Here is an 11847-nt window from a genome sequence, read left to right on the forward strand (position 1 = left end):
TTCCTCTGTATGTTCCTCCACACAAGTTTTAAGATCAGGGACCTTGAGAGGTATGAGAGGTGGATCTATAGTTAAGGACTTCTGTCCCTGGGAGGAAGGCAGAATCTGTTGGTAAGATACTTCTCCCCCAGAGGAGGCAAGTAGGACTTCAACATGGCGACTGGGGTACTGGCAGTGGCTACGGTAATGGCCTGGCCCAGAGTAGGCAGAGTTGGGAGTGCAGGCATTTACTTTCCCTGGGGGAGAATGGAGCTCAGTGGGAACCAAGTTTGGGTGGCCAAAAGTGCCAGCTTTTAGCTTCTGGGACAGCAGCAGCAGTGCTGTTCAGGTTCTAAATGACTTCCTAAGATGTGGGTGCAGATATTCATGAGACTATGTATTACCTTGATGATGTCCCATTTAAAATCGGAGACAAATTCAAAACACCAGCTAAAATTGTTCTACCTATTGGCTTCTCTTTGCCTGACTGCTTGCAGGTTGTCAGAGAAGTACAGTAAGACTTCTTGGAAAAAACCACCAGCTCTAAGACCTTAAGAAAATCTAAAATATCCAGAGGGAAACAGAGAGCAAGGCTGAGGAAGCAGAAATGAAAGTGACTTCTAAGAATGGCCCAGAGGCCAATAACAACAAGAGTTTCTCCAAGACTCAAAGTACAGCCACAATGCCACCTCCTATTAACCCCATCCTTGCCAGCTTACCACTAAACAGAACGTTCTCAGCCCCCTGTCCCCCAAAGACAGATTTCAGTTCTGCTGACTTTGAGTGTGAAGTGGACCCATTTGATAATCTGAAGTTAAAAAGCCATTGATGAGAAGGAAGAGATAAAGAGACATTCTGGTAAGAATCACTGGGCCCATTAGGGCTCTGTTGTGGACAGTAACTTGCCCAGAAGAGGCTCTGGGTCTGGATAACAAGATGAGGAGGGCCTGGCATTCCTGAAGCAAGTGACCCTTGATTTCAAACCTCTTCCTAAACCCAATGGCTTTATAACCTTACCACAGTTGAGCAACTTTGAAAAGATGCCACTGTCTTCCAACATGTCCCTCCCCTCCATTCCTGAAGTAAATAATATCAAATCTCTGTCCTTCCCAAACTTCACCGTGATGACAGCAGTCAGAGATGGCCAAACTGGTGGGAACTTCCCATAGCACATCCTGCCTCTGTAGTGGTGCATTCCTGAATTCCACAAAACCTTCCAAACAAAGCAATGCCAGGGAGCTCAATAGGCATCATACTCTTGGAGTTTAGCTTTGAACTTGGACAGTGGCACAGAGGTGCCTATTCTCACACCTTCCCAGATGCTTTCTCTCTGTTTTGTCTATGTGCACAGAAGAATCATTACCTCCACCTACAGGCTCCAAGGTCGCTCCTCCTAATTTCTCAATATCTGCTACAAGTATCCAACAGGCCCAGCTGTCTCCAGGCTTATTCTGAACTGTAGACTTTGTCCCTCAGTGAGTGGCATTGTATGGAGACATTAGTCAACATTGGCTACTTATACAAGTGTGTCCTGAGAGCCATGTAGAAGAAAGAAGAGAATATTGAGCAGATTCTCAACTGTTTGCACATGGACAGCTTTGTGAGAAGGGCTTTGACCATCTGTTCATGGAAGTGACTTTGGAAATGAACCAGTGTTCAGAAGAAAAGATGGGGGAGTTTCTTTAGTTAATGAGCATTTTAAGGAAGCAGGCTTTGAACTGAAGCTTTGGTGTTATACAACAATGACCAGGACAATGGTTTGGAAGACCTCATGGCCCAGGCAGGAGCCAGCTAACACCAGGCCCTGCGTAGCCTCTGCCACAGAATAGCACCCCCAGGAAGCCCTGTGGAGCCCTCCTGGAGGAAAGGTGAAGGAGCAAACTTCTGGATTTTCTTTAGTGCTTAGAAGGTCAGGTGTGGAGACGGTGCTCAACAGTCTCCATGAGCCTAGGGCCAGAATTGGGGAGAAAGAGGAGAAGATTTGGGCATATGAGTGCCTGACTCCTTCTGTGGAAAATGAATTTGTGTTTTGAGAAGTGTTCTTCCCTCCATGGCTTTCCAGAAAATCTACCTTAGTTTTTTCTGGGGTCCTTAGATCTTTAGCCCTGGCCTAGCTGCCAACATGAGTCAGGTAGAAGGAGTGAGAGGGCCAAACTCAGTGCTGCTTTGGGGCTAAACACCTCCCCCCTCTTCCCACACTAGTGGACTGAACTCTAATCCAAGTTGAATGCAAGTGAAAGGTTCTTCCAGGGATTTATTCCTCGCCACTCCCCCACCCCACCCACCCAACAAACCCTCTTAGAGTTACATCGGTTCTGCAATGTCTGAGGTGCGAAGAATGCTCATTCTCCGGAGGATCCTGAATTTGTATCATCTTCTAGGCAGTTGCTGGGCAGTCACCACGATTCCCTGCCCCAGCCTGTTTCTTCTGCTGTGGTTTGGGCCACAATCGCGGCTGCCCATGGCTTTAGAGACCCTGCTCTAAGACATAGTTTTAGTTTAATCCTTGGCCAGTTCTTAGCCCATTCAGTACTTGAGAAAACAGGCCATGGTTTAGTCTTGCAGCACTAACTGCACTTCTGTTCTCCTTGAACAGCCTCTCTGCCTGCAGTATACTACTTTAGAAGGACACAATAAGAATACCTAACTATAAAAATCAGTCTCTGATTTGCTTTGTATCATGTTGAACATCTCTAAAAATCTAAATACAAAGAATATAGTATTAATGAATCTAAAATAACTTGCTAACATTTGATTTTTCAGAGAGTACAAATAAAAAAAAAGAAAAAGAAAATACTTTTCCCCCCACATTCATTTCAGAAAGACACTCTGTGCTCCTTGAAAAGATAACCTCAAGTGTCCTCTGAAAGATCACTGGAGATCTGACAGTCCATAAATGGTCTTATAAGACAATATTGTTTATAAACTGAACTTGATATATTTCCCATGAAAAAGCTCTGTTCTTGACAGGTATTTAAGACATCAGCAGCTGGTGCTGCAGCTCACTAGGCTAATCCTCTGCCTGCGGCGCCGACACCCCTGGGTTCTAGTCTCAGTTGGGGTGCTGGATTCTGTCCTGGTGGCTCCTCTTCCAGTCCAGCTCTCTGCTGTGGCCCGGGAAGGCAGTGGAGGATGGCCCAAGTGCTTGGGCCCTGCACCTGCATGGGAGACCAGGAGGAATCACTTGGCTCCTGGCTTTGGATCAGCGCAGCACAGCACACCGGCCGTAGCGGCCGTTTGGGGGGTGAAGCAACAGAAAGAAGGCCTTTCTCTCTGTCTGTCTCTCTCTCACTCTCTAACTCTGCCTGTCCAAAAAAAAAAAAAAAATCAGCTACCTGGCAACACTAGGCACACATTGTCTATGATACCTTGTCTAAGACAGAGTGCCTCTCTAAGGTGTATGGATATTCCACACTTGCCAATTTAATTAATTTACTTCTTGGGTCTTGAAAGCCTTTGCTTTGGTGATGGATAAAGCTGTGTTTAAGGAGGGAAAGGTTGCTTTCTCAGGAGAATTAAGAATCAATGACCCTGGGTGCCTAGTGAGGCAGGATACTCCTTCCTCTTCTTGGCAGTAACTTGGGGGGATAAGGAAGGACTTTGAAACTCTGGTGAGCAGAGTAGAGCAAATCCTTGACCTCAACACAGATGCTCAGATCTATTTCAATGCATAGTATCATGATGGTTCAGGATTTCCAGATCCATGGAAATTAAGCCAGCAATCATCTCCACAGTGAACAGCATGGACATGAAGACTCAAGAGAAATGTGCCTCCCTGGAGGAGACATGGAAACTTCGTATAATCTTTGTCAAGATTATGTGGTATAAACCTCAAATGACCTGAGTGAAATTTCCTACTAACCTCAGAAAGTTAGAGTTTTGAGTTTGAAATTATTCAATAAAAGAAATCATTTTTCGTTTTAAAATTTTAACAGATATATACAAACTGTATGCATATCTGAGTTATCGTGAGATGTCTTGATACATGCATGCATCATGTAAAGTTAAAATCAAGATAAACATATATATATATATATATCCAAAAACATTTATTGTCTCCTATTGACAAGCAATATCTCTTAGCAACTGAATTCAGAAACTTGGACTTGTACCCACCACAGAGAGTGATGAAAAAACTGAGAGGGAAGGTTTCCATTTTCTCTGATTCAGAACTCAGACATCGAGCTATACACAAATTAAATTTTTCAAAAACCAACAAAATTCATGAAAACAAGCCATTGTTTTGGAAAATAGCTATTTGTAGATTCATTTAATAGGATCCCCAGGCCATTAAAAAGGAAGGAAATGCCTTACTGTGATGACCGTGTTATTGGCATCTTTATGATGATGCTGGACTAGAGAACTGTCTTGTGGACCTCTTAAGCCTGGACACAAGTGAGAATCCAGGGAGCTCTTCAGGCTGCTTGACAACTTCCAGACTATCTCCTATGTTCCACAGGATCAGACTCTACACTGGATCACACTTGACAGTCTCCAATAGAGCCTTTAAACTCTACCTTTTTTCTGATAGTGTGACCTGCTCAAATGCCCTGACAGCATCAGCGCATCAGCTACAGCATGCACCAGAGGAGATAACATTGCTGTACTATCTGACTTTATCACATTTAATGTGCTTTTTGAAGTTAAAAAACAAGATTATCCTGTAAATGCTTGGCAAGCCACAGTTAATCCTCATCTTCACGAGAGAACACGAAAGGACACCTTTAACACTCAATATCAGCTTCAGATTTGTGAGTTATTATTTTGAAGAGTAAATTTGGTGTCACAGTGGTGGAACTCATTCACACAACCATCCTAGATGAAGCTCCACTACCATAAAAAGGGGGGTGTTTTTCTCCCGTACAATGTCTGTGTTGTTCTTTTTCCCATCAAACCCATTGAAGATTATGAATAGGGTAGCCTTAGCTTTCAAAACTTGGAAATTTCAAACTGGAGTTTATAGCAAAAGACCTTATACTAAGAGAGATAGTAATCTTGCTGGTGTGATTTTTTTAATTGTATGTCATATTATTTATGTACAATCATAAGCCAACATGCTGTACTTCCAAAAAACCTAAGGCCTTTTAATAATTCCATGTTTAGGAAAAACATGGGTCAGTCAGCCTGCAATACAGTAAAGGGTGGTACTAAAAGAAAAATTCATTTATTTTATGTAGATTCTTCTGATGCTGATTGTCACGTCAGAATCTAAGGAGAGTAGGACTCAGGTCTCTTACACGATCTGTAAACTGACAGAAATTTGCAGTTAATTTTTAAATCATACACTATACTATTCCAGCTTTAATCAGCTATTTCTCATTGTTTGATAAAAGTACCTAGTATTTTTCAAATGAGTATCAGTTAAGGATTATCTTGCCAATTAAAACTCAAGGGGTGTGGGTTGTGGCACAATGGTTAAGCTGACACTTGGGACAGCAGCATCCTGTATCAGAGTGCCAGGGTTGACATCCCATTTCTGCTTCAGATCCAGTTGCCTCCCAAGGCACACCCTGCTAATGCCTAAGTACTTGGGTCGCTGCCATTCATAAGGAAGACTTGGATGGAGTTTCTAGCTCCTGGCTTCAGTGTGGCCCAAGCCCTGCTATTGCAGATATTTGGGTAGTGAACCAGCAGGTGTCTTAGCTCTCTCTCTCCTTCTCCCTTTCAAATAAATAACATTAATTTTTTAGTCCTATGTGATTAAAATGACTTGATATATATCTATAAAAAGAAAAAAGAGTTCTCATTGAATTCTTTAAAACTAAAATTTTAATTTTTTAAGATGTATTTTATTATTTATTTGAAAGGCAGTGTTACAGATAAAGAAAGAGAGGAAGAGAGAGAGAGATCTTCCATCTACTGTTTCCCTCCTCAAATGGCCACATAGACCAGGACTGGGCCAGGCCAAAGCCAGGAGCCAGTAGCTTCTTCTGGGTCTCTAACATGGTTGTAGGGGCCTAAGCATGTGGGTCATACTCTGTTGCTTTTCCAAGTGCATTAGCAGAGAACTGGATTGGAAGTGGTACAGCTGGGACCTGAAGCAGAGCCCATTTGGGATGCTGGCATTTCAAAAGGTGGCTTAACCCATTATGCCACAAGGCCATCCTCTAACATTAAATAAAAATGTGTTTAAATGTATTTTGGATTTAATTTGTAGGTGCCACCAGATCAATGCCACTGAAAGAAGAGTTGATTTGTAGAGCTTGCAAGATGAGGGGGCATGCCACACTATGCACTCCCACATAGAGGAGCACCAGGGTTATTCAGAGGACAAAGAGAACAAGAGAAAAGCTTGAGAATTTTTATTACTACAGTGGTATGAAGTTGTTACATTAGGACATGTTTTGTTGGGCAGGAAGCAAAACATGGATGTTGGGTTTGTGGTTGGAGAATTTTTATTATGATTTTCCTGTACCTGTGAAAACACTGAATGGTATGGATATAAGTGAATTTGGATATTAGTTTGGCCCATAATTTTAAGATGTCAAGTTATCACTTATAGGATGATTATTATAATACTTTGGACTAACGTTAATCAACTTACATGCTTTTTAAAAAATTACCAATAAATAGACTTTCAACTATTTGAAATTATGTCTGATGACTTTTTTATAGGTGCTTTGGAAAAACAGAAATTTCTTCTACACTTTGTTCTTTACCTCTCTATTAACTTGCTCACTTAAATTTGATTGAATTAATTTGATTTCCTTCAAGGAATAAGCAAATGATTGGTATTTATCCTATCTTAGGTTTGTATTCTATTTCATGATTGTTCCTGATCTGGTACTATTTTGAACTATGTAACCTTCTATTATGGAAATAAATTATGCATTTTGGTGGAAAATAATTCTTTTGAAAATATTTCTCCCCATGCTAACCTCAAACTATTCAGTAAAACTTTAACACATTGCTGTTTTCCTCTGGCTAAGGTTGGGGATGGGCTCTGATGAAACATGCACTTAAATTGCTGTTTGTTGGCACTGTGTGCACAGGAGTGTGTGTGTGTGTGTGTGTGTGTGTTGTCTTAAAAGGTTCAATTAGCATTCTGTGGCAATCTGCTCATCACGTAGAAATGGCATCTAAGCACAGGGCTTGACATACAGAATCAATACTGTGCTCAACATCTAAGTGTCACAGCAAATATCAATAGACCTAAAGTCATTCATGTGCTGGGCAAAGTCTAATGAGCAATGCATCCAGAATGACCAATTTGTTTCCAAATTCCTCATGCCAGAATTTTCCCTCTTATTCATATCCAGATGCTGAAATGTCACAAAATTGGCAGATACACAAACCCACATTGGCTCAGTACACTTGCAGTCCCTGGTTGTGCAGCAGATCATCTCACATCACACAGAACTTAAAGCTAGGCTGTCAGACTGGGGGTCTGGTATTCTTTTCCCAAATACATGTTACTTTCCTGTTATTTCATTGTATGTTTTAATTTGAAATTTGATAAAAAAGAGACTAAAAAAATCGTTGAAACTAATTGAACATTAAAATTCTAATACTCCCTGAACAAAACCCATAGTATGACCAAGTTAAATGGAGATGTGAGCTATAACTTATTCAAGTCAAATATACATTGTGGAAATAACTTTATCATTTAAGCACTGAGAAACTGCAGAAAATAAGAAAAGGGATGTGTTCTTGAAGAAAAACAGGGACTCAGAACATGAGGACAGGAAGCCCTGCCACTCTCTTGCTTTCCTTGTTGTTTTTATATTACCATTGGGCCTCCCTGAGCCTCAGTCTCATTTTTTACTAAAGTAAAGAGAATACCGCATGTCTTATTTACCTTGTAGTGATCCAGTGAGATAATTAGAAAATACTATGCAAATTCAACACATTATTAACTTGTCTTATCTTTATACAAGCTCATTAGTTTATATTTGCACTATATAGGTTTTTTAACCAAATCAATTGAATTTATCTCTTTCTTTCTCATTTTCCCCTTGAAATAAATAAATAAATCTTTTAAAACATATATATATATAAAACATAAGACAAGACAGTTGAATTTTATAAAATAGTTAAGTATAAATTAAAGAATGGCTATTTGTGTCAGCCATCTCTTATTTTATGTAGAGTAACTATGCAAATATTATCTTTAACAAGTTCATTTAAAGACCAGTATTTCAGTTATGTGGTTAAATAGAAAGTCCTTCATCTTATACGCTTGGTTTCTCCAAGCACTGCCTCAGAATTCAAGTATCAGAAGGAGACATGAACATATAAACCAGGTGACAGCCATATCGGAAACTTATTTTAACAATCCCAGAAGACCAAAACAACTAAATTAAAGCACTTCCCACATTGATCCCAGTCTATACAAAGCTGCGTCTGTCAGGGTACAGGGCTGTGTAGGTGGGCAGCCAAGGGGATCATTATTTGGTTCCATTTACTTGAGTCTGCAGTTTCATTATTCAACAAGTATCTACTATGTATAAAATTATTTTTAATGGATGATACAAAGATAATTAAGGCATAGTCCCTTGTGAAGCAGTATATATTGTACAGAACTACTCACTGTGAAAAATTTCCCAGGCCTTCTTCAACAGGTCCTCAATTTGGAGATAAAATAGTACTTTTCTTTGTGTGCACTGGTTTGAATAATTTCTTCCCAAAATTCATATGTAGTTAGAACCTGTGATTGTGACCTTATTTGGAAATAGGTCCTTTGCAAATGTAATCAAGTTCAAATGAGATCATACTAGATTAGAGGAGACTCTAAACCTAGTATGTTTTAAGAAGTAAATTTAGGAACAGAAAAGCACATGGGAGAAGGCCAAGTGAAGGCAGAAGCAGAAACAAATGATACAGCTATAAGTATAGTAATCGCAAAGGTTGCTGACAACCACCAGATACTAGGAGGGGGAAAGAGGATTCTTTCTTAGGTCCTGCAGAGGTAGCATAACCTTGGTAACATCTTAATTTCAGACATCCAGCCACCTAATATTGTAAGAAAATAAAATTTTGTTGTTTCCGGCAACTCAATTTGTAGTCCTTTGTTATGACAACCCTAGGAAACTAATACACTTGTGGTATAAAGGCTTGCTATTTCTCTTTTAGAGCAAATAGCATTTAAATAACCAGGGAAACTGATTCAACTGATATCAATAGAGAGATCAGGGGACAGAGAAATAGAGAGATCAGGGGACAGAGAAATTACAGAACTGAATAGTCGCTTAAAGTTAGTTTCTTAGAGTTAATCATACAAAGCCTCCCCTGACTAGGTTGGGAGCAGTATCAACTCCATCATTTGCTATGATTTACAAAAGGGAAGTCCGGGAAGAAAGAAGTCAAGTGTTTAATCCATCAGGAATTATAGTCACTAATTAATTACATAGCAATCAACTATTCAACTTTCATATTTGTCTTACCTTCTTATATTAAGTAGTTTGTAAGTTTATGGCTTTAAATTACACTGTAGGGATTCAAAGTTAGACAACAGAGTAATGGTCCCTGCCCCATTTCCTACTTTTTTTTTTTAACACTTTTTTTTGGACATGCCGAGTTAGACAGTGAGAGAGAGAGAGACAGAGACAGAGACAGAGAGCAAGGTCTTCTTTCCATTGGTTCACACCCCAAATGGCCGCTACAGCCGGCACGCTGCGCCGATCCGAAGCCAGGAGCCAGGTGCTTCCTCTTGGTCTCCATGTGGGTGCAGGGCCCAAGCACTTGGGCCATCCTCCACTGCCCTCCAGGGCCACAGCATAGAGCTGGATTGGAAGAGGAGCAACTGGGACAGAACCCAGCACCCTAACCGGGACTAGAATCTGGGGTACCGGCTCCACAGGCAGAGGATTAGCCTATGAGCCGTGGCGCTGGCCCCCATTTCCTACTTTTATTCATACTTGCCTAATGCTGAGAATGATACCTTGGTCTATTTTCTGAGTTCCTGTGTGGTCTCTGTGCCCCACCTGGCCAAGACTTAGTATTCAAACATCAGAACTTCAAGCCCCCTGAAACACTTTTGTTGATCAACCCCACTTAGGTTTACTGAGTTCACTGGATTGAACTTCTTCCCTGACAGCTCACATCACTCCAGGGCTTGCCCTAATCTCCAAGGTGATTCAAAAGCCAAGACTAGAGCCCACCGATAGCTGAAGATCCCTGGCTAGCATTTCTTATGTTTCCTTTCCAAGACCTAGATTCTACCACTTATATGCTGCCATCTCCTAAATCATTCATTCTATCTCTCAAGAAGGCATCAAATATTTATTTAGAACTTCTAACATATGATGCTAAACATAATACTTTAAGTTTCTTATGTCAGGATCTTAGCTCTATAGAATGTAATAATCAAGAAAAACTTAAAACACACACACACAAAGTACAAAACAAAAATCTAAGCAGTACCTAGAAAACAAAACACTGGAAGACTGACATATTTTATTAAAACGAAAACAAGCAGCTCTAAAGAGAATGAAAGAAGTTAATGAAGACCTCCTCAGGAAAAGTCATTTAAGCTGACATAAAAAGGAACAAATAGAACTAGCCCTACAACTATGGTTAATAGCATGTAAGCTCAGACAAACCGACTGTACAAAGACTGAGAGGAGATGCAGATCACAGTGTCTTCAAAAAACTGAAAGAACAAACAAGTAGGGCATAGTGTGTAGATTGACTTCCTATTGCTGCTGTTAACTTTTCACAAATTTAATGGCCTAAAAATAATATGTTATAGGTCAAAGGTCAAAAGTCTGAGATGAGTTTCATTGAGCTAAACTCAAGGATTCTTCAGAGCTTCTTTCCTTTTGGAAGCACTAGAGAAGACATCTCCCTGCCTTTTTCATCTTATAGGCTGCTTGCTTTGCAGGTGGACCCTCTACCTCGTTTTCTAAGGACCCCTGTGATTGTGTTGAGCCTACCCAGATAATTAAAGAAACTCCATCTCAAGATCCTTGTTACATTGGCAAAGCCCTCTTTTCCATGTAAGGTAACGTATTCACATGTTTGGGAAGTTAGAGGACAGTCAGGAGGCGGGGTCATTATTCTTTCTATTTTATTGACATAGACAATATTGGAGGTTTCTGTAAGTTCAGAGCAGGGATCATAGGTGATGATAACTAATTTGGATTTTTCTTAATAAAATGAGAAGATACAGAAGGTTTTAAGGAGGAAAGTATGTTTCCTAACTTACATTTTTATAAAGATCCTCTATATTACTGTGTGGAGAAAGGATTCAAGATGGGAAAAGAACTAATCAGAACCAGGGAGAAAGGAAGCTTTCCCTGTAAATCAGGAAAAGATGGTAGCTGTCCAAGCAAAAACAATGGCCATAGTGACAGAGTAAAATGGAGATTCAATTATTCCTACTGAACCTGAGTGTAGAATGTATATGCTGACTGTCATAGGACAGGAAAAGACTGAAGGACATCTCTTAGGTTCTTAAGTAAATTATTTGTAATTGGGAGGGGACAAGAACATGGTGAAGGGAGGGGAGGGGAAGGAGAGTTCTGAATTCCCAGACACAAATTGCTGTCGTCTGACTTTTCCCAACTCAATGGCCATTTCTTCACTTGGCCTTTGCCTTCACAGATTCTTCCATTCCTGTACTAGATTCTCTTCCTCCTGATGTGCTGTATGAGGCTTTTCTTACCCAGTTAAACTCTAATTCTAATTTTTATTTGCTTATTCTCTACTGTCACTATTAGTAACTGAAGCTAGTTATTGAGTGTGAAATTTTGTATGTTCCCCCACTTGTGACTTCCAAATTAAGCTAACTTCTGTTTATCAGTCACACATTAAACTAATGAAGTCTTTATAGCAGAGAAACCTGGTTTCTAGACAGTCCCAAGACTGCAGATGGCCTTTGGGCAATGAAAAACTTGTCAGTCCTAGAATCCAATTAACTCAAAAAGG

General features: G+C 40.2%; 1 pseudogene; it reads left to right on the top strand.

Annotated features, from left to right (window-relative positions):
- Positions 1-335: 335 nt before the first annotated feature.
- On the top strand, positions 336-1774 carry LOC100357481 (ubiquitin-associated protein 1 pseudogene; annotated as a pseudogene).
- Positions 1775-11847: the final 10073 nt, after the last annotated feature.

This window comes from Oryctolagus cuniculus, chromosome 10 (genome assembly GCF_051225735.1).
Source record: "Oryctolagus cuniculus isolate XC-2025 breed Fujian yellow rabbit chromosome 10, ASM5122573v1, whole genome shotgun sequence".
Classification (NCBI taxonomy): Eukaryota; Metazoa; Chordata; class Mammalia; order Lagomorpha; family Leporidae; genus Oryctolagus; species Oryctolagus cuniculus.